Source organism: Stegodyphus dumicola, chromosome 5 (assembly GCF_044657685.1).
Source record: "Stegodyphus dumicola isolate Sdum_Otavi_A_Nest chromosome 5, ASM4465768v1".
Classification (NCBI taxonomy): Eukaryota; Metazoa; Arthropoda; class Arachnida; order Araneae; family Eresidae; genus Stegodyphus; species Stegodyphus dumicola.
The window spans coordinates 80786907-80810374 of record NC_140772.1 but is presented as its reverse complement, the minus strand read 5'-3'; the positions used below and the strand labels follow the sequence as shown (position 1 = coordinate 80810374).

General features: G+C 30.9%; 1 long non-coding RNA gene across 1 annotated transcript in view; it reads right to left on the bottom strand.

Annotated features, from left to right (window-relative positions):
* LOC146997149 (uncharacterized) overlaps positions 1-23151 on the bottom strand; it is a 232447-nt gene extending 209296 nt beyond the window's left edge. Inside the window, exon 1 of the long non-coding RNA XR_015041153.1 lies at positions 21818-23151. This is a non-coding gene — a long non-coding RNA (uncharacterized LOC146997149). The remainder of the gene's footprint in view (positions 1-21817) is intronic.
* Positions 23152-23468: the final 317 nt, after the last annotated feature.

The window sequence follows — 23468 nt, the reverse complement described above, 5'->3', positions numbered from 1 at the left end:
CTTTTACCAGTTTTGCAATTTATTTCTATTTATTCTAGGAATTTCCTGTTAAGGTTTAAAGTTTTTCATTCGTAAGATTTTTTTTGCAATATTTAAAGCTATAATTTATTTTCAAAAAATATGACTGATTGAGGCAATAAGCATTAAAATGAAAACTAACATTGTTTTTTAAAAGTTCTTCTATTTAAATTACTGTAACATTATCATCCTGGAAAGTTAAAATAATAAAGCCATAAATTAATTTTATATAATCGCATATTTAATTGTGTTTCCTTTTTGTAAATAACGACATTTCAAGGCGCAGTTCTGTATAACCCGGATGCTACAGAAATTCTGAACGTATCAGATTGCTTGTGAAGAAAGTAAAGGTAAAGAATAAAGAACGAAATATTCTCAATCTTCTATCCATCAAAAGGATGAGAAAACATTCAAAAGACGGAAGCTAGGGGTAAACAGACCTCATAAAAGCAATTGCTATTGATCCTTTCCTCGATGAAAAAGAAAGAGTGGGCGAGATGGATTATCCACTCGTAGTTGGCAATGGGATCTCAGAAATGGATCGGTGTGCAAAAGGTGGATGGGGAGAGAACCGGATAAGCAATTGCGTGCGTATCGATGCGTTCTGCGATACCACAGCTTGCGCACTTGCGTGTCTTGACTACAGAGATGACACGCTTGTTCAGAAAGAATCACAGCCATATCAAAATAAATGCTAGTCAAAAGCAATTCAGAACAAAATGTCTGTATTCTTTTGCTACATGTTATGTTTCAAGTTAAGATAAGTTTGTAGGGTTTTACTTTACTTTTCTAACAGTTATTTTTATTTTGAAACAAGCCTTCCATATACATTCCAATTTCTCACTTACGTTTCCTTACCAGAAATGAGATTTTAGGATTACGATTTATACAAGTAAGGTAGAAATGTGTATTTAAGCTGAAGTCTGGTTTGCCAATAGCAATAACATGGCAAAAAGACTAGTGTTCTTCCTTTTTACCACGTTGTTGCTATTAGTTTAAGACTGCTACTCTACTGCCGTACGCGTGCTAGTATACGCCGGAGATCTTTAAATAAGGATCAAATCCGTAAACTTGATTCTGTGCAGCTTCGCCTAATTAATTTTATTCAGCATTAGTTTAGTTTTGTATTTTCTATTCTGAGTTAAAGCCCAAGTGGGGGAAGGAGCAAGTTACTGTACGCCCGAATGGGACCGTCTGTTAGTTCATTTTGAGTTGGAATAAAAGGGTAATTTAACCCTTCTTTGGACTTGTTACTTATGCTACAAGAACTAAGCTAACAGTCGCTACACAGTTCTTCAGTATCTTAGCTTACAAGAAACTCTAGTTTAGATAGGATATTACAAGTTAAATTAATAATTTCTTTATTCAAATCTGAGAAATAAATTGTTCAGTTGAATTATATAACGTCTAATGGGCTGACTCAATTACAATTCGCTGAACAATTTATTTTTCAACTTTGAATAAAAAACATTGTTCATTAATTCTTGATTTAGAATATTCTTTTTGATTGAATTAGATTTGAGTGATTAGTTTGTTTTATCCCTTTAGGCTTTTTATGTTTTTTAAACTTTTTTTAGATTTTTTTACAATTTTTAGTATTTGTATATAATTATTGGTATAATTTGAGTACGAACGCATGTAGGCATAAGACCTGAACATTTGAGAACTTTTAGAATTTTGTTTTAAAATGAAAGTGTGATACTTAAAAGCGGTTTTGAGTCTCAAATGATTCAGAGTATAAAACATGCATTCGAAACTCGTTAATCAACTCAGTTTAAGGCTTCAAAACACTTTTCAATTGACAAGTTCTGGTTGAACCGTTAAACAGAGGAGATTAATAAAAAAAACTATTTTGCTTTTATGAATAATGTTTTGTAATTTTTATGAAAGTTTTCTTTTTCCATATTGTAATTTCCATTTAGATTCTGTTTTTGAAAGTTTCGTTAATCTCTGTTTATTCATTTCGGTAAATTTTATTCGGAGAAGGAAGGTTAGACCTTCATGTATCTCATTGTTGTTCCCACTTATTTTTTTATTTTTATAATTTTTAATCTAGCAGCACACGCATAGAATCGTCTCTTTGTTTTTTAAATTTTTAATTTTTTAAAACTTCGTTAAAGACTATTCTTAAGTACAAATAAGCCCATTTTTATGCTGAAATGCCACAAGAATTCAAATCTTCTTGTGAACCAAATCGTTTTATTACTAATGTGAAATGAATATTTTGAAAATACTGCAAAAGTTTACGAGAATGGCTAGTAAAGCAAGTAGGACAAATACAGTGCTAAGATGGGCACAGCTTTGATTATGGAAGCATTTTCAACAAATCTTTCATACTTTTATGGACCTTGTAAGTAGGTCTGAAAATTTGATTCTTTTAGTTACGATATTTAACTCAACTAAAAAGGCCTAAAAAAGGTCTAAACTAAACTAATTTATCAATAATCAAAGTAAATTAAATCAAAAAGAATATTCTAAATCAAGGATTACTGAATATTTTTTTTCATTCAAAGTTGAGAAATAAATTGTTCAGTTGAATTATATAAAGCCTAATGGGCTAACTCAATTACAATTCGCTGAACAATTTCTTTTTCAACTATGAATAAAAAAAATTGCTCATTAATTCTTGATTTAGAATATTCTTTTTGATTTAATTAGATTTGAGTGATTAGTTTGTTTTATCCCTTTAGGCTTTTATGTTTTTTTAAACTTTTTTAAGATAAGATAGATATAATAAGTATAGATAGTACCAAAAGTCGCAATAATACACATGTTTTTCAAGTATCATTTTTATTCTTTACTATATACTGCTATTTTCCTACGCATAACTTACAAAAGGAGAAAATTTGAATTATGAAATGCGAATTCTTGAAAGAAATGGTTAAATAATGAAACAAATATTTATAGTATACGCTTAAAAGAATTCAGGAATATATAGTCTTTACTTCTATCTTATGAATGATAATTCGTTAAATATTTTCTGAAAATTTTAAAAAATGAGATAAAATATATACTTTTCTACTCAAACGAAATGTAATTTGTATGTATTCCTACATAAATCAGCGTGTATTTATTTTGTTGTTCAAATTTAGAAAATTTAGCAAACTGTTTAATTATTCGGTGTCATTGATTGAATTTGTAGATAACAGTAGTAGGAATGAATAAAGTAAATACAGACTTCTCTTGTTTCATCTTGAACATATTTTCCAGAGTCTTAGCTAGATAATTTCTAAATTTTCTCAATTATCTCAGTGCGCAATGTATTAGTTTCCTCAAGAATGATCTGCAAGAAAGCATGCTCTCTAAGAAGACCTCGTTGACGTTTTGATGAAATTAAAAATTTGCCTAACTGATTAACAAAAATGGTTTAATTTGCTATCAAAATATGTAAAAATGAATAATTAATGTCACGCATACGTCTTCAGCAAGTAATAAATTCATAATTCTTTTAATGCACATGACCGCCACATCAGGTTCATGAATCTGTAAAATTGCTACTTCATAGACAGCATGTTTCAGTGCTTGGCTCGCACATAAAAATTAGCAGACATGGAGTTAGCATGACGTCACAAAAGTAAAGCCAAGAAAATGTCAACTAAATGACACCACGACCTATCATGGCCGCCGTACATCCTACGGATAGGACTTCGAAAAATATTTTTAAATAAAATTACACTCCCTTTGAGAGCAAATATCAACGTCCGCAGGCTCAGAAAAGTGCCTTTAGGCCATTTGCATAAAATACCATTGAAACTTTCACTTGTTTTCCAGACCTTACTATATATTTATTCGTCTTATAGTTAACATTTACTCATTTTCATTACCTAGATTTTATTCAATTTAAAACACTTATTTGTAGTCCTTACGATTTTTCTATATACAAAGTCTTTACGATATAAGGAAGGTCCTTACGATCTTTCTATATACAAAGTCGTTCCTACATACAAAATCTAGTCTATTTTCTATATACACAATCCTTACGATTTTTCTATCTAAGTAGAACACCATTTACGTTAAGCATTAAAATTAGAACGGAAGATTTATAAGATTTCAATAGTGTATAACTACCATATAGATAGAACCCATTAGAAGCTAACAAAACCAACCTGAACTTCACCTATTTTAGTGGCAATGATAAGTCGTGACGTCATATCGTGACATGCCATGGCTTCATTTTCATTGCACGGGAATTTTCATTGCACTTCATTTTCATTATACGGAGAAGGCGTACTTCATTTATTCTAACCAGCTTTGGGTCGCATTTAGCTATGCGACAAATCAAGATATGACGTCTATGCAATATTTCTCGTATATTCTACGCATAGATTATGCATCTCATTCTTTTGACGTAGAGCCTAACGTTTAACCATAATACAGAAAACGCAACAACTAATTTCGATTTATATACACTCATTCATTCAACGCATTCTTTTGACTTAATCTATTTTTTTCAAATTTCGTAAATTTATTAACATTCACTGTTATCTAATTGACGCTTCTGACATAATGAATTTGTTTAATATATATTGTTATATACTGTAGATAAAGAAGGCCATAATTTTTTTTACTATGCTTAGTAAATTATTCAAATACCTAAGTTTGATTATACGCATACAGCTACGTATAAATTATGCATATATAATGAAAACAACTACACTGAAATAGTAATTGCATTGCATAACAGATATAAAAACTGCCAGAACATTTTTACATTCTTCATAATTTAACACCAATAACGACTTCCTCAAAAATTTATCATTGAATTATGTCTTCAAAGTGAAATGTCTCAAGAGGGAAAAATATTTCATTAATGAGATTTTATCGCTTCTTATAAACTCTTCCTAATACTGCTGATGGAAACTGCTGTGTCGCAAAGAATGGCGTATCACTCACAAAGAATTCGGAGGAAAGAATTCGTCAAAAGTTAATAAATTTATCATTAGGTAATGTGTGCAACACTGTTATGCATATATATTAGAAAATGTTGACTAATATACTTCCCTCAGCAAACGACGGATCGCATCTTTATTAGTTTCATGCTTCTACATAAGCTTATATATCTTAAACAGAACAAATTTAAACTGTTTATTTCTGGCTTTTATTATAAATCAAAAACACATCATATATACATTATTAACACGACATCACTTTAATGTTTATCAACAATAATGAATAATATATAAATCAGAGAAAAATAGACATCACTTTAATGTTAAAATTTATGAACTAACAATAATGAATACGAGATAAATCAGAGCAAAATATGATATAATTTTCTCTAACTAAAATACAGTAGATTCCGCACACTAGAGTCCCGATTAATCGACATTCCGTATAAGTACACGATCACATTTTTTAAAATTGCTATACGATTTCTGATGGTCAAACAGAACATTATCTTTTAAACAATGTTGTGGTTTGTAAACCACAAAATCTAATGTTTTCGAACATCGCCTATTCGTTGCAAGCAGCGTTAGTGCATTTTAATTACTGTATTATTGCATTTATAGTACATATTTATACATATGAAAGTCTGCATATTTCCCAGCTCTGTTCAAAGGTTTGCAATGGTATTCTAATTCTGCAGTTTTTGTCTCCCTCGCTTTGAGGCATGCCCCACCGAGGGCTGAGTGTTTATTACCGTTATACACAAGGAGTTCGCGTTGGGTTCTATCCCAGGCGAAAACATTGGTTACATGGTTAATTTTCGTAGTTTTAACCATATTTAACGTGAATATGAGCTAGGTTTTCTTAAAAACCCTTCATAAAGGCATTCTTCATCTTGATACAGCAATCGTCTTCTTAGCTATATTCAAATAACTAACTTAACCTTTTGAGACATTATTTCTTAGAACCTATTCAGAGAATTTAACTGCAAGTTTTGTTCTTTTCATGAAAATTCCCATCTACATTATTCCCCTTTTCAATAACAAAATGACTGAAGAAAGTCTGGTACCCCCATCTGTGCAAATGGAGATGCCGAATGAGAAAACAAGAAAATAAATTAATACGATAATTGAAATTAAATTAGATACCTTAAATTACTAGACGAAGTAGAAACTGTTATTAAAATTGCCATGGACTGAGTTATGAATAGAGCATTCCTTCTTTCGTAAAACTCGTTATTTTCGGGAAGTCGATATCCCCTTACTCCACATGAGGGTGAATTGGCAGGACTTCCCTTTGCATCTTTTTTTCTGTAATTTGAGTTTATATTTATAGTCATCGTGTATTTTTCCTGCAAACCCTATCAGTGCAGAATCTTTAATATACATTATGACAATTATCTGGTATCAGAAACAGTATTTAAACAGTATGTGCTTCAATCCACAGCTTGTTTCCATGTAACATTTTGAAATAAGAATAAATTTAAAAGTAACAGAAGATATTTCTCGTTTCATAAAATAAGCTGATGCCAGAATTTTTTATTTGAAAACATCTTTTTTTTTTTGTCTGTATCGAAATTGTTCTAAAATGGTGTAATGGTATATGTGTTTAAAATTAGAAGCCTTAGTTAGGCATAAGAACGAAACTATCACTTTTAAAGTCGATCAGGCATAGTTTCTTCAGTAATCCCTCCCTTATAAATTTCAAAACTGGGAGAAGTTATGGCCATTTTATATTAAAAGCAATCATCGGAGAACAGCGAAAAAACATAGTGCCACCTGTTAATGAAACTATTAATGGAACTTGGAAAACTAAGATAATGAATTCTTAGAGTTAGGAGGGAGAACTAGTTTGAAATTCAGAAGGCGTTTTTAGGGGGGGGACTACTGTGAACTTTATATGTTTAAATAAGAAGAAAATACTTTGTGAATATAAAAAAGCCTCTAAGACATCCAGTTCTCCAAATGAAAACGTTTTATGACTAACCAAAGCCAAAATTCTGGCAGATGAAAGCCAAATTTTAGTTTAATTGCCCAACTACTTGTTAGCTGTTAAAGATTTATTTATTTTTCCCTTTTGAACGTAAGTTTCATATTTCTGATGTGGAACATCGGCGATATTTTAGTCTGGATAATAATTTTATTTAAAATCAAAAACAAACTATAAGGCTGATTTTTTGTTTAGTTTTAAAGTTATTTTGGCGTGCTCATTTGTTCACATTACATGCAGGATTTTAAACTTCGCGTATCTTAAAATTTATATTATACAGATTGGCCTTTTTTTAAAAGAATCGTTCTTATTTGAAGGTTTCGTGATTGGAGAAACCCTTAGGCTTCAAATTTGCATTCGAGAAACATTTAGATTCCGGATTTAAATTCGAGAAAAAATACGATTTTGGCGGTATATAATTATCATGAGCCTTCTCGTCGAGACCACCTCAAGACGTCCATACCTAAACGTGATTCCTATTTCCGAAGATTTACACAAACACTGATATTGAAAATTGCATCTCTAAGATGACCATCCCATAAAAGACCAGAATTATAATTATGAGTGGTTTCTCAGAGAATGTTTAGTGTACATAGTAACATATCACCATGGTCTACATACTATAGACAACATACAATACATTTTCATTTCAAATAAAATAGAACAATGAAAGTAATTTAACATAGATAGAACCTAAAAGAAATCTCTTTGCACTGTTTTAATTTCTTCTGTTTTAAAAAAAAGATGATGGGATTATTTTTATTTTTGGAAACAAGAAGCAAAACAAAAAACCTATTTCTCTCAACTAAAATTAAACTAAAAGTGTATTTCTCAATTATGAACGTAAATTAATAACATTTGCTGTAAAATCACAACAAATTATTTAATTCAATGAAAATTTTCAAAGCACTTGAGTAAATTTATAAGGTATTTCCCCCGCATTCCTTAGCATGCCTTCGTAGTGTAGTGGTCTGCACGCTGGGCGCGTATTCCATAGATTCGTGGTTCGATTCCCGAAAAGGGTGTTGCTCATTTTTCAAGTCTCCTGTTTCCAAAAAATACCTAATGTCTCTACAAATTAATAAGAAGTTTATGTTTGCATAACCTATGGAGAAACCAACGAATTGGATATTTAAAATTCTGGATAACCGGAGTCTGTATAGAGGTCGAATGTGTCTGGGTTATTTAACCGAAATTAGTTTGAAGAGGATTTCTACTTCACGAAGTGAAAAGCGGATTGTCAGAGCTTTAGATTTTAAAAACTTTAAAATCGAAAGTGCCTAATGGGGCTTGCCTTCATGTGTTTGTATTTTATGATAATAAGCGCTGCAATACTTTTCTGCTGGAAACAATCATACAACCAATGGAGTGACTATCATTAATTAGTTTTATACATTGCTGTTAAAAGATTAATGAATTTAATAGTAATTTCTCTGCTTTGAGTAAGAATATTCAGTCTACTGCATTTATTTTTGAAAACAATATAAAATTATTAAGCAACAACAATTAAATTAGATAAGACAACAAACATCCCAAAGGAAAGAATTGTAGCAAGGGAAAAGAAACGTTAAACTACAAATGAATCCAATTTGACCAGTTTAGAGACGTATTGTATTGCATAAACTGCGCATATTTATCGAAGCATCAGTTTTTTCCAACATTTACATTTACCTTTAGACATCCTTTTATATGGTCACATATTTATTTTGTAAGAATATCAATCGTTTTCTTTCATCTTTGCAATTGAATGAGGTAGACGTATAAAAGATAAAATATCTCTTATGAAAGCTACATGAATTCTCTCATGAAATCATATCATTGGTTGTCTATGTCGGGCACAAATAAGAATAAAATATATAAGAAAAATATACAAATACGAATCATATACAAATAATAAATACAATATTATATAAAATATATATAAATACAGTTCTTCGTAAAATTGTGTTACTTCCCTTTAACAAATAAATAAAACATTTTCATTAGATTTAACAACTGAAATTTCATTAAGAATACAACATACCATTTTTAAATTCGATAAAATTTTATAATTCGACTTCAAGAAAATACGCACGATCAAAGCTTTTCCTCCTATTTATTTTGATTACTATGAATATACGAAGGAGATTTAAATAAGAAAATACTAATGTGCGTCTAACCGTTTTCGAAATTTTAAACTTAATATTAACAATTTAGATTAAAATTGTGAAGCTACGCCATTAATTTTGGCATTGCATTAAAAAGCACCGTAAATGAAAACTGACAGTAGCATTCAGTGATTTATAATTAATTACGGTACTACATATCATAAAGCAAAGTTTAATGCTGCGCATAATTTGGACAGCCTTTTGTTACTGTTTGCTTCATGAAGGCCATTTCTCCGCGTTTTATGTGCTCCGTTTTTTATCCCAAAATTATTATTTAACACTAGACTTTGCGCCACTCAAGAAATGGTTTCTCGTTGAAGAAATAAAATTCACTGAAATTTTTATCTTCTTCACTCGCAAGAAAGTAAAAAAACAGTACAAATGACAAATACATGAAACCTAAAGAACTGAATAAATAAATATATTTAATATGAGTCGATTCAATACTTTTAAGCAATTTCCCAATAAGTTTTCCATGTAAGTTAAGAGACCTATAAATATATCAGTTCGCAAAAATTAAATTGAAATTTCATTAATTAAGACTTTTAACACAATAACATAAATACATATACTGTAGAGATATTAGGATTTTTTGAAAGCCAGAGAGACGAAAAATTAGCAACCGCCTTCGCCGGAAATCGAACCACGGACCTCTGGAATACCGGCCCAGCGTGCTACCGTTACACCACGAAGGCACGCTAGGGAAGTGGGAGAAATACCTTATATACTCCCCTTTTTAAAGGGCGACTAGGGTTTTAGGGGACCTAGTCGCCAAATCCTGGGTGCGGGGAATCATCATCCACAACCCTTTTAGTTCGGGCGCCACTTGTATAGTCATTAGGAATTTTTGGAAGCCAGAGAGATGAAAAAGTAGCAACCACCTACGCCGGGAATCGAACCACGGACCTCTGGAATACCGCCCATCGTGCAGAACCACTACACCACGAAGGACGCTAGGAAAGTGGGAGAAATACTTTATAATACAAAAGGGTTTCCTTTGAAAAATTCATATTCTGATTAATATTATAAAGTGATTCAAATTCAAACGATTTCATTGTGGCATAATTCTAGAATTGCCATTCCATTTTCTTTGCTAATAGCATTACAAGCACGTATAAAGCACACGTATCAACAACACACGTATAAAATTTAGACTTTGGATTCATAATCTCAGAATTAACCTAGACGAACCTAAATATAATTTTTGTAGGCTATATTTATAAGTTATCAAATAATAGAATAAAATGTGTCTTTTTAATAATACAAAAATAGATAAATAATAAATTAATTTTAAATGCATATTTTATTTTTTCAATAATAATAAGAATTAAATATGCGAGTTGAACAGCTCCGAAGGTTTCTTTTTGATAAATGCAGTACCAGTATTTTCCTAAAATTGCAGATAGAGTTATACTTCGTTAGTTTTATTTTAGACTGCAGTTAGCATCCTCAATTCTGTAGCAGTGCCAATTCGAAAGACCTCAACATAATTCTGGCATTGCCTTAATTCCCCACAATTTCAGCAGCACTAATATTTAATGACTTCGCAATCGATATTTGGAACGAAGACACTGGGCTTTTTACGTTTCATTGAAAGAATCAATGGCCAACGTTTGTTCCAAGCTATCGCGTTTTGGTATCTCGTTATGGAAAAAGGTTTCGATATTTAAATTTTTAATGTATATTCTTGTATGTACCGTAACGGTAGCTGATAGAATTTAAAAGATCTATTAAAAATACTTCGCGTAATATCTGCCTGTCTGATCGAATCTGATGAATTTGAAATTAATATATTACATAGAAAATCTATGAGTCTAATATTTGAGACGCACTTAAGACCGCTTTATTTAAGATCATACATTTTTAATATTTTCGACGTAAATGCATAATTTTCATTCAGTTTATGTTTTTAGCTCAAAAATACCTTAGCCTTGAATGGGATATTAGTCTGGAAACGACACTTTCCGTTAGAACACTATAACTCCGTTAGAACTTTCCGTTGCCACTAAGTATTATCGCCCTATAATATATTTAAAGAAATTAAATAAGGAAGAATCTGCATGAATATATGCAAGTTTCTCGCACTGTGAAAACAAAAACAACGGTATCTACAGCCATCAAATTTTGAATTACGTAGTCTTTCCCGAGCATGGACACCTAGAAGGCCGAATTTTTAATTTATTATCTGTTACATTTTAACGAAATTTGATTATCAAACTCAACGATTTCAAAGCGAGCAGTGGCAATACTATACGGAATAAAACTTTTTTATCTCCAGCGCTCGAGATCATCTATCGGAAATTCTAAAGATACGCTGTTTGTAAGTATTTTATGATTTCACTGTTGAATAGAATGTTGTGCGGCATATGCGCCAAGAACGTGATATTTAATAAAGTAAACACATAAAATGTTAATAACAAAAAGACAAAAAAATGTTAACATGTCTTTTTAATAAGAAAACTGAACATTGATATAATGAACAGAGGAAAGACTGAAAAAAGAAACAGATAAATATATGCCAACACTTAACATGGGGAATTCTAAACGTATATTGCTATGCTACCTTTAAAATTTTTGTTATTTTGTTGTTGAACTATATATGGTGTATGCAAGTAAGTATTGTGTAAGGTTGTATGTAAGTGCGAAGATAAATTAAAAAAGACAAACAAATGGGTTAATAGGAGTGAGCATAACAGCAAACTAGTAGACAGCGAGCTCAGCGAGATTGTAAAATAAAAATAACAAACCATATTGGGCGATTGTTAAAATCTGAAATTTTCAGATTATTTTAATATTATAGTTATGCTACGAAGAGCCAACTTGGAACTTGGAACAATCGACAAAAGCAGTTGCTACATTCCCAGAAATCCTGATAAAGTAGCAAATACAACTCTCAATAGAGCAGTTTTCTCGTCCAACGAAATACGAATAGTGGTGGTTGAGTGTTGCATTAGAGAGATCGTCTTTTGCTTATTTGTATTCAAGAACTCTAAGATATACAACAATATTTAGAAAATAATTTTCGAAGTTGCAATTACAGAGCAATAATAATTTAATTTAACAATTCATTAAAGGAAAATAAATAAAAAAGCTCATAATGGAAAGAAAGAATACTGATTTTCCTTCTATTGCAAGACAGAATATTCAATTTTATAACAGAAATGAAGAATAACTATTTTTATTTTACTTTAAGAATGAATAATTATTTTCAATGTCCCACGCTACGTTCCTTTATATGAAAATTTAATTTTATTTTTGAATGAAAAGCCTATTAAATACAATTTCGGATTATTTCTCGTAGCAAATATATTCTTGTACTTGTTCTTAGCAATAAGAATCTACTTTTATTGTTATGATCTTTTTAAGTTAATTGCTAATTATTTCAAGATCAAAGGAAGTCGATAAAATGATAAACTGCTGTTATATTATTTCTTTAACAGATTTCTAAAAACATTTCTATTTTATTTACGTTTTAAATTACTGGAGAAGCAATAGGATATATCACTTTATGTAATAGACAAAAGTAAATATTAGTGTTTGAATTTCAAACTTTAATCTTAATTTGACGTCGTTTTTATAGCTTGGAATTTCACACAAAATTTTGCGGAGCTTCCTATCATACTCACATCAGTACAATACAGAAATTTTCTTACTTTTAAAAGCACATGTTGCATCAATTATTTCACATCTGTTTCAGGCCGCCGCCTAAAAACATTACCTTTTGTATTTACACTTTGTTAGTGTTTAATTACTAATGCATTTTCTTCTAAACTGGCTTTTCTTACTGGTCAAACGTTTCTTGGGACGTATTCCTCGGGAATAACGAATGGGATAGCTTTTCATTGCGAAGGAGTTTGCCGACTATGCACAACAAGGGTAAGCTGGTATCACAACCGCTAATATAGTGGGAAGGACATAACTGAATAGCCAAGCTTTACACAGAGATCGACCCCGCAAGCTTGGTTTGGAACTTTGTTCAAAGAGTCTTCGCTAATCACAGTGACGATCAGTGTTATACTGACTAGAACATAAACCATCGCTTTTTGTATCCTTAAGCAGATTAAACTCATAACGAAAATCTATCCACTAACAAATGTAGCAGAAGTTCTCCTTTACGAAAAAAAGAAGTGAGCTTAAAATGTCTTAACAATTCTTCATGGCATTACTAGAATGAACCATTAAAAATCCCTCTTATGTGGAGAATTATAAGAATACATCTATTAACAGCAATAACAAGCCCTTCAATGGTAGTGAATGGTACCCCGATCAGTAAGTGACAGGCCGGCAAAGGAAGACATTTATAATTCCAAAACTAAAAAAGGATAATCTTAGCATTTTATAATATTTTTTCACATTATAATTTTCACCTATAAAGTACAGGGATTTCCATAGGCTGTGTATCCATTTGTTTACCCAGTTTAACGCCATTTTGTTCATATTCAGTTTTCCAACTCTTGAAAGTATTACCTAAACATTTATGGTTAAGTTTCAACGTCCTACTTCGAATGTAATTCAGAAGGCACAATGGACATAACACGCAAAAACAGAAATAGTTATATAAATCAACGCACATTGCAAATAAATTTAAAAATCCAATTAAAACTGTCAAAACAATATAGAACATAATTATCAGAAGAAAACATCGAAATTTTTTTTTCGTGGCATCACTTACACAGTTCAAATCAAAATTCCTGAGCTTCACTGTGGTTGCCAGTTTAGACATCCAAACACAGCAAAAGAATTTTGAGCGTCGCAGCGCCCTCGCATCTGGCGAAGAATCTATACACAAGTTTTACTTGTAGATATAATTTTAGCTTTAGACGCAATTACTCGGACTGCTTTAAAGTGCATTTCTCAACACCACATCCGTCTCGTATGCAGCTTAATATTTAAACATATTTGAACAAGGTATAAGACATCCTATAAGGTTTACATTAAAAGAAAATGTACATACTTTAAATCCTAATTCTGAAGGTGAAAAATAAAACAGCGAATGTTTATGCAATTAAGAAAATGAATTTGGGTAAAGTCATTAAATTGATGTTGAAAATTAAAGTTAAATGAAAAAGGATATATTTTTTCTCCTTTTTAATTAAATCCATAAAAGAAGAAAGAATAGAAATTAAATGGGTTTTAAGAAAACGTGCTTAACATTTCATTCTTGAAAGAAATGGTTTTCTACATTAATTAATAAGGTGAATTTTCTATTTGTATAAATGGCACAAAAGAAAAATGTTAGATGTCAAAGTGAGAACAATAGAATTATAATCCATTAATTATAGGGATACATGTATTATATTTTACGCTTTATTAAATAATGCGTTTTGATTTTTTACATATGTAAATAATTTAAAACAGTAATATAATTGAAACATTAATTCCGTATTCATAATATTTTTAACAACTGAGTATCAGTAATGGATGTCAAAACAACTAATAGTGAACAAAAATGAGCTTAAATGCTAAAAACTTTAAGAACTCTGAAAAAATGCTCCCCTTTAGTAAACGCACGCATTGGACATTTAAATATATAAAAAAGGGCCCTTTTGCATTTAATTTTATGTGTAAAATTATATTGTTACTGTTGTTTCACCATACACTACACTTCCACAGTTTAAACTATTAATCTTCCACTACGGCTTCTGATATTTAGATCAGTTTCAAAGTTTCACTTCAACTTAAAACATGTATGCACCAAATAAGAGGGCAATGCAATTATATAAATCTACTGAATAATGAATTTCTGTGGGAATACTTAATAATTAGCTGATATTCTAAATTAGTCAAAAATGTTAAAACAACAGAGTAAGTGAATAATAAACTATGATAGCTCATCATAATAAAAAAAACTAAACTATTAGAGACTAGATTATTTAATTACTGCCTAATCGATATGATATCTTCCCAAAAGACCTTTCTATAACAGAATTAGCTACTCTTGCAACCAGCTGTTTGGTAAATTTTGAATCCGGGTCAAACTACCAGCATTCCGCAGTCTGTCTAAATCAAACTCTGATTCGCACTAAACTGTTAAACTCATTATTGAAAACCGAACATAAGTCGCAATTGTATTAATATGCAGTTATAACTTACCTGACTTGCCTGATAGTGTCAAATCAACAGTATGAATTTTTTTGTGGTGAGGAGTACACGATTGCATTTAACTTTGGGAAGGGACTTCGTCACCTTATACACGACAGGATATAAGCTGTTCTTTCATTAGTTTTGAAACTGAACAGCACTATGTCCAGTTATGTCCCTCGAAAAAGAATTCTAGTCTAAGCGTCTTCCAGCCCTCTTGCCTAACCAGCAAACCTTTCAGAGGATTTTCAATTCGCTTTGTTATTTTTAAGAACAAACCATTGCACAAAGATATCATTTAATTACAAAAATCCAAGCTTTCTCCTGGATTGAAATCAGCCAACAACACTGACCACAATAACAATCAAGGTATCATTTCTAATTAAAGAATGAAAAAGCAATATTAGCGTTTGACAGAAAACATTAAAATATTTTTTAATTTAGCTTTTAAAGGATGATTTCTTTGTTGATGAAAATTTAAATCTATTAAAGTAAGATAAGCAGACATTTTGTCTACTACCGATTCAGTAATTTATCAAATTATATTATCAGTACAGAGACACTGATCCGACAAATTAAACGCTGATGAGGAAGTTGGGATTCATGTTCTTCCTAATGATAAGAGATTGCTATAACTGATTCAGCACTTGTGTTTTTTATATCCTTAATGCACACTTTGTTGAGTTTTACCCATGTTTAACATACACATGATGCAATGTTTCAAAAATTCTTTACGACAGCATCCCTTAGTAAGCCAAAATGTATGAATCAGTCTAAATAATAACTTACAGACAATTTTAGTATGTATTTTTGGATTTTTCTTTGTAACCGGAAAAGCCTCTAGCTGATTTTCGCAGAGCGTAATTCTCTTGTAATATTTACTACACTGCTATTGCTTAAGAACGGAAACAGACATTTGTCCGTTAATGTCTATCACATACACTTACTTTTTATGGGGGTATCTATAATGCTTATACCATCTGTCTGATTTTATTTGTATGATGTTTCCTTCTATAAAAATTAATTTGCTTAGCATTTTATTTAGAGCTGTCAACAATATTTCACTTATTGGAGCCGATTTATTAAATTTAGGTTTCGTAAACTTATGTCTTATCTTCGATGAGCTCAAAATTCAATCACCATTTGGCCATCTGTCTATATGGAATCCCTTATGATCCTTACTAACGGATATCCTTGTGTTTGTGTTTTATCCTTATACGTATAAAAAATGTAGTTTACTTAATCTATTTTCTTCACAAAAAATGGATTTTCTTTGCATTACAAAACAAATTAGTAGCAGTTCTTAAAGTTCACTGTAAATATTTAATTTCTGCCCTTAAAAATCAACACGAATATATGGAAATCCTACGAGGATGAAATTCATAACAGATCCTGGAAAGGATCATTAAAGAATCAAATAATAATATAACGCCATCATTAAAGAATCAAATGAGCTGGGTGATACTTACATTTGCATGACTCACTGTCAGAAATATTCAAAAGTAATGTTGATAAAAAATTAAGGTGGCATCCTTGTCTAAACTATTTGATTAATGGGAATTTTTCCTTGAAATTTTATCCATATCTAACGTAACTGGATTACCAAATGTAATAAATACTAGACGTGCATCATATAAACAGAGACAGTGGAGATAAATATTGTTTGAATTAGTAGATCCGAAGCCTATCATTTCCAGTTTACTAAATTAATCTTTACTTCAGTTTCTAGATCTTCGGAAAGGGTTACTCTTTTTTAATGAAAACAGGGGTTTTATTACTATGTTATAGGTAACAATAACTGTGAAATGATTCCAAAAGGTGATTTTCATGTGTGTTGCTCAGGAAACGGACATTACGTTGCTCATGGACGTGACTTTACCTCTTAGTTGCTCATAAACATTGGGAGGGGAGGAGAGACCTTTCATTACTTTAAAACATAGTAATATAGATATAAAAACACTGCGTATACATATATATTACAACACATTAAATAATCATATATGTTAATATATATATATGTGTGTCAATGATACCATTATGGAGCTATACAGGTATGGAAACAGGCATAGTGCTTTTGCATATACATATATACTATATGCGTTTGCTTAGCAGGTTATCATTAGTAGTTTCTGTTAACTGTTCGTAATATATCCCAGATACTGTTCAACAGTACGCAAAGTGGTTAGCCTCTTTAGCTCATCTGTATAAAAACTCTGAAATAATAATAAATAAACGGAATTCTACTGAGTAAATGTTTAAATATTTTGCAGATCTTGAACTACTTCTCTTTAATAAAGTTTTCTTCCCCAAAAGGATCTTTTGGGAAGAGTGGGAAAATAATAAATATACTCAGAAGATGATTAAAGGCTTGAAAGTCTGTTCTTTACTATATTCCCAATCATTCTGTAATCCTTTCTTAAATAATTTATTCCGAAAATATACTACCACTCACAAAAGAAACTTCTTACGGTTAACTTAGTTACTAAAATAAATTTTTAGTTATTTCACTTTTTCCACTGTTGTTAATAATTAAAAGGAGATGCATGATTAAGATTTCAGACATATGGAAATGAGTAATAGAAACAATTTTTATTATTACACTGTATAAACAATTTGTAACTAAACGAAAGTTTTTATTTTTGATAATCAAGTGCAAAAGCGAATAATTATTGCTTCGCATAAATTTGATTTGTAAGTTTTAACGTTGACAATGTTTTAGTAATAAAAATGAAATTCACTTCAGTACGTAACTCTTGTCGACTCTGCTCTATCGAATGCATCAATGTTTATACACACAAAGAGCCAAAACGTCTTAGGTATACAGAATGCAACAAATAAAAAGAGAATGCATAAACATTATATAAAATTCATTTTATATTTAAAGCTAAAAGCAGTAAGTAAAATATTACCTTTGAGAACATATATAATATTAGTTCAGAAGTTAAACAACAAAAATCAGCGTTACGTCATCAAATTTTACGCTGATTTTTGTTGTTTGACTTCTGAATTAGTATTTGTCCGGCGTGTTATTGTATCTTAACATATACTAGGTTTAAATGAATCCTTTCAGTTACAAGTTATTTAGTCAATGGCAGGAAATAAATCTGAAACCCTATGAAAGTTAAAGAAATGACTATGAAATGTATAAAATCAGCTCAGGTAAAAAATCTATAGCATTAAATTATATCAAGAGTTGAAAGCATATCTTCGGCGAAGGAACGTTTCTTGCTTAAATAGCTTGGTGTAAGTAAGGGCTATCATTTTTCAATTTGAAATTTCAAAAATTTGTGCTTGGGTTGAGTAAGGGATAAAAATAATTTTTCCTTTGCATTTAATTGTTTAAGATTTCGAATAGCTTTTTTATACAGTACCAACATATATGTGATTTTTTACATGTATTTGGATTTTACAAAGTGGCACAAATACGAATAAATATCATATACTAATAATATCTAAAACATAATTCCCATACATTCTATCAAGACCTTGGAGGCGTCTTAATATTGTGCATACTATATTGCAAATTTATTTCTTTAAAGAACAGAAAGTGCAGGGATTACAATAAAATTTGAAGTATTGCATATTATAAAAATGCCATAAAATAAATATTTGTAATATTCGTTAAATTATAAAAAATGCCCTTTTAAACCAAATATTACCTAAGACTTATGAATAACATGCATCAACATCTCGTTTCAATGCATATATATTTAGGACATGGCAGCAAAGCAGACTATTAATTGTTTCTGCTTTCACCTAAAGCAGCGATTCTCAACCGGTGGTAGGCGTACCACTGGTGGTACGCAAGAGAAAAATAGGTGGTACGCAAAGAAACAAAGCATTTTAACAATTAAATTAAAAAAATATCATTAAAAAAAGAACAATTGATAGAAATTTCCTGTGATCAAACTCTAACTGAAGATTTCAAAAATAACACGCTTGTTAACTTTTGGCTGAACCTAAAAAAATAATTTAAAGGCATTTCAAATAAAGCTATAAAATTTATATTACCTTTTTGAGCAATCTATTTGTGTGAACTAGGATTTGCTTCCTTGTAGTACTTGAAAAATAAATAAATAACGAAATTAAAAGTGGATCCTAATTTACGGTTAAAGCTAAGTGAAATTAAGACCAGACATAAAGATATTGATCTCTTTTAACAGGACCAAATTTCACACTAAATGTTAAAATTTAGGTATTATAATTTAAATTTTGATAATTAAAATGGTAACCAATTTTTAATCTAATATTTTTTAACGTGTACATATTTAATTCAAACAGACAATAGGTTGTGAAAATGGCAATATATATATATTTACTTATTTATTATTTCTATTGAGAAATTGAAAAATAATCAATGTAAAATGTAGTGGTGGCACTAAAGTGTTTCAGTGTTTGCTTAGATGGTACGAGTTAGTCAAAAAGTTGAGAACTGCTGATCTAAAGCATTTTTGAAATTTCTCTAAACAAAACTATAAAAATCTCTCAGCTGCATATAAATGAAAACTTATATAAATGACACCTCGCTATAAATCGATCTCCCTAAAATGTCAGTCATTTAAGACTATTTTTCTCGAAATACGAATTTTAAAGATTCGTGATTTTGGCTTGATGCCGATGATTTAAGTTATCAAGATCTCACAATTAAAGGCAATCCATACCTATTAAAAGAAAATCCACCTGACATGAACAAAACGATTTATTGAAAGGCCAGATAAATCCTATATTTTTATAATGTACCAGTTTCGAGTACAAATACCAGTTTCGAATCTCTGCAATTTTTTATGCAGGAATAAAATTCGAGGAAACGCTAATGGATTATGATTAACTGAAAAACGTTTACGCTTTTAATGATATACCTACATTTGCTAAAATATTAGAAATTAAAATTAGAAAATGAGGTAACATGTTAAATCTCTTGAAACTGGAATTTAAATTTCGCAGTTAAAGCTGATAAAAATATTTTATTAACAGCTCAAAGTTTTTACATTTTCCTAGAATCCTTTTAAATCTAAACACATATAAAGGCTGAAAGCGTATCTTAGAGTTAACGCAAATAAGCATTAAACACTAAACTCTAAATTATTTTCAGAATAGTAAAACAGAAACGTAAATGAGAGGTATGCTGGTGATTTAAATCCTGTGACTTACGACAATCGTAATTTTTTTCTTGTTTTTTGTATGTCCACAAAACTAATCCTTCCGAAGTTTAAAGTTTAAAATATTTAACGGTTTCTTCGCATCACGACAAAATAGATGTGGACAACAAATCATTTCCTTGCATGCCCTATTAAATTATGCACATTTTTAGCTGCACTTCATTTACAGTTATTTCCACGAATTATTTTAAATTAATTAACCGATCTCTCAAGGCATGTTCAAAGTGACATAAAAAAGTACAAATTTTGTAATTAAATATTCCGGTCAATTTTTGCCGCACGCGAGTCAAACTTCTAATTTTATTTTTTCATGACATGTATAAATCTTTTTCAAATACAGGTACAGGAACCGAAACGTTAAATTAAGTTATTATAAAAAAAAGTTAAATTATGTTATTTGTAGAAAATTATTATTATTATTATTTAATTTGACTTTGCCAAACATAAATATTTTCGTCACTTTAAGCAAATTTGTAATTGAATGCATATGACTACGATCAATGATTGAGGAAAAAAGATCGGTTTTAAGCTGGGTATTGGGGCGAGTATACATATGTACGTACATACATCCTGAAAACAATTACTTTAAACACATTTTACAATTCGTTTTGGAAAAAAGAGGCCGTTAACCTGTGCATACAGACGCCATGCAAAAAAGTAGTTTTAATTGGATTGGAGAACGTTTAAAATAGATATCTCCTTTAAAACGCGATACCCGAAATTTTTCGCGGTCACAATACTTCCTTTAACTAGTACAAGGAAGTAAAAAAATGAAAAATTTCAATTTTCAAATCTCGAATCTTTTCCAAGATTTGCTCAGTTTGAAGGCTTGAATATTTCCTTGTTTTAGTTTTAATACGTTGAGTTGGAAAAGAAAAAGCTAAAACTCTCGCATCATATTAAGGTAAATGTTCCCCGAATGTTTTAAAAATTCATCATTCATCCTGTACGGTTAAATAACTACTGCATCGCAGTAACCTAAATCAAAATAGTGTAGATAAAAGTGGAAAATTTAAAGCAAACCAGATTTTACAAATCATTTCTAATTAATAAAAATCTCACCTCTGTATCTTGTTTATCAATAATTGATGATGTACTGCAAAACTGTTAACACAAATTATAAATCTTGACGTAAGTTTATGACTAATATTAATTCGTCAATATGCACTATCATGCGTGCTGACAACAAAAGTATTTTCTTCTGAGGCCTCCATTACTTAGAGGTTAACAACAAAAGCTATATTAACAAAACCTTTATCTATATTTAAAGCTATATTGCGTACCAGTATACAAAAATTAAATAAAATTAAGCAAAAATCTATCTTTGAAAAATTTTTTCATACACCTGGTACATTTAAAAAATGCATAATTACATTATTTTAGCATACAATATTAAATTTAATTCATTTAGTATTATCCAGGATTGTTTAAATTATATTCTTCATACTAATACAGTACACAAATGCATTGAATTCATAAAATAATTTTATATTAAAATTTTAATAGAAATGTCTGTTTTAAAATAAGAAATTTTACCTTCCGAATTCGAAGTTGAGTGGCACAGAGTTCACCAAGCATAACGGTTCTTTTAGCACCGACGTCAGGCAAAATCCGCCAACATGATGAGCGGACTTTTTCTTTCGCCTTTTAGTGTGAGAAGTTAAGACCCGACGGAGTTTGCTGACCTCTGCAGCAGGATTAGAGTCCGCGTTGGCTTCTTTCTGAAGCTGGATAAGATCTTGAGCTGAGCCACTAGGCGCTCTGTACCACGACATCATGGTTGATGCTTCCTGAGGTTCTAACTATTGTAGTAAATATTCGATTCTTAAAGATTCTAACGATACGTTTGTGATATGTTCTCAACTTCTAAAACTTCGTAGCCGTTCTTGCAGTATCAAACAAAAAGCAAATTCGTAGCATGAAAAGTGAGTTGTGGGTGAGCTATAAATCTTTCAGACAATTCAAATATCTAGTAAAATATTCAAGTGAAATAGTTTAAAATTTCATAAAACAATTCACCTCTTTTCTGTAATTATCACTTTATATTCTTAACAATTAACACTCCACTAAATACATCTGAATAATAATTATATCAACGTGCAATATTCTCGCATTTAAAGTTCCGTTTCTTGGCGTACTTTGTTACGGCTATTTCAACATCAAGATCTACTAGCTATTTAACCAGTTTTGGTATCAAATTTCCTGGAAAGTTTTAAAGTACTTTGAATAAGAAAGCTCAGTAGTTAAAGTTCATTAATATGGCAGTATTTACGAAGTTCGGTGCCGAATGAGGAATATAGTTGAAATTTATTCCGTATTGAAAAGTTGATGTAAAGCTGGATTACTTTGTTTTAACAAGATATTAATGACTAAATAAATTAGTGATATTGCCGCAATCTGAATAGATATGGTTAGACATTCTAAATTGATATTATTGTGCATTCATAGGTAAATAGTGTCACTTTTATGAAAATCAGTCTTTTCTAATAAGCGTAAAATAAGTACTCATCTTTTGGTCTACGTTTATACCTGTAAATGCTACTTCCGAGCACAGCTCTTGCTTCGATGACGGTGCAGTCTTTGCAGGGGTAGCCGTCTACGTGTGGTATCACCGGATATGATGAATCACCAGATTCGAGGTATCACAAATTCATGCGCCAAAACGTCCCGGGGCAAACGGCCGAAACTCGAGCAAACAACAATAAAAGAAAAACAACTTCATTATTTCACACTAACTCGCGGCCGTGACGACATTGGCAGGTGCCTTCCGCGTGGCATCGCACAAGTTGTAAAGCTAAAGAAGGCAAGAACAACTAAGCTCTGCATAACGGTAAAGTGGGGGTGGTGTCCGGGAACTGCCGGTATAGCGCGTGCGGTTCGCGACTACGCGAGCGCTCGTCTGCTGAGTGAGGTCTCTCCTCTCCGTAGGTGGAAGAAGCGACGCGTGCGGAGGAGGGTGGAGTAGGAAGCGAGAGGAGCAGCTTCGATCCCAGCAGTGCAGGTGGGAAGAAGAATCGTTTTCAGAGAAGAATGACCGCCTCTATAGAGAAACCCGAGGTCCACTGAATTCACCATTTCATATTTTATACCTGCTATAGTAAACTGTTATAGAATATGATTTATTTTTCGGAAGTTCAAAAATTTCTTTATGTAATGCAGTTGTTTTCTTCCCGCACTCAAATTGGAC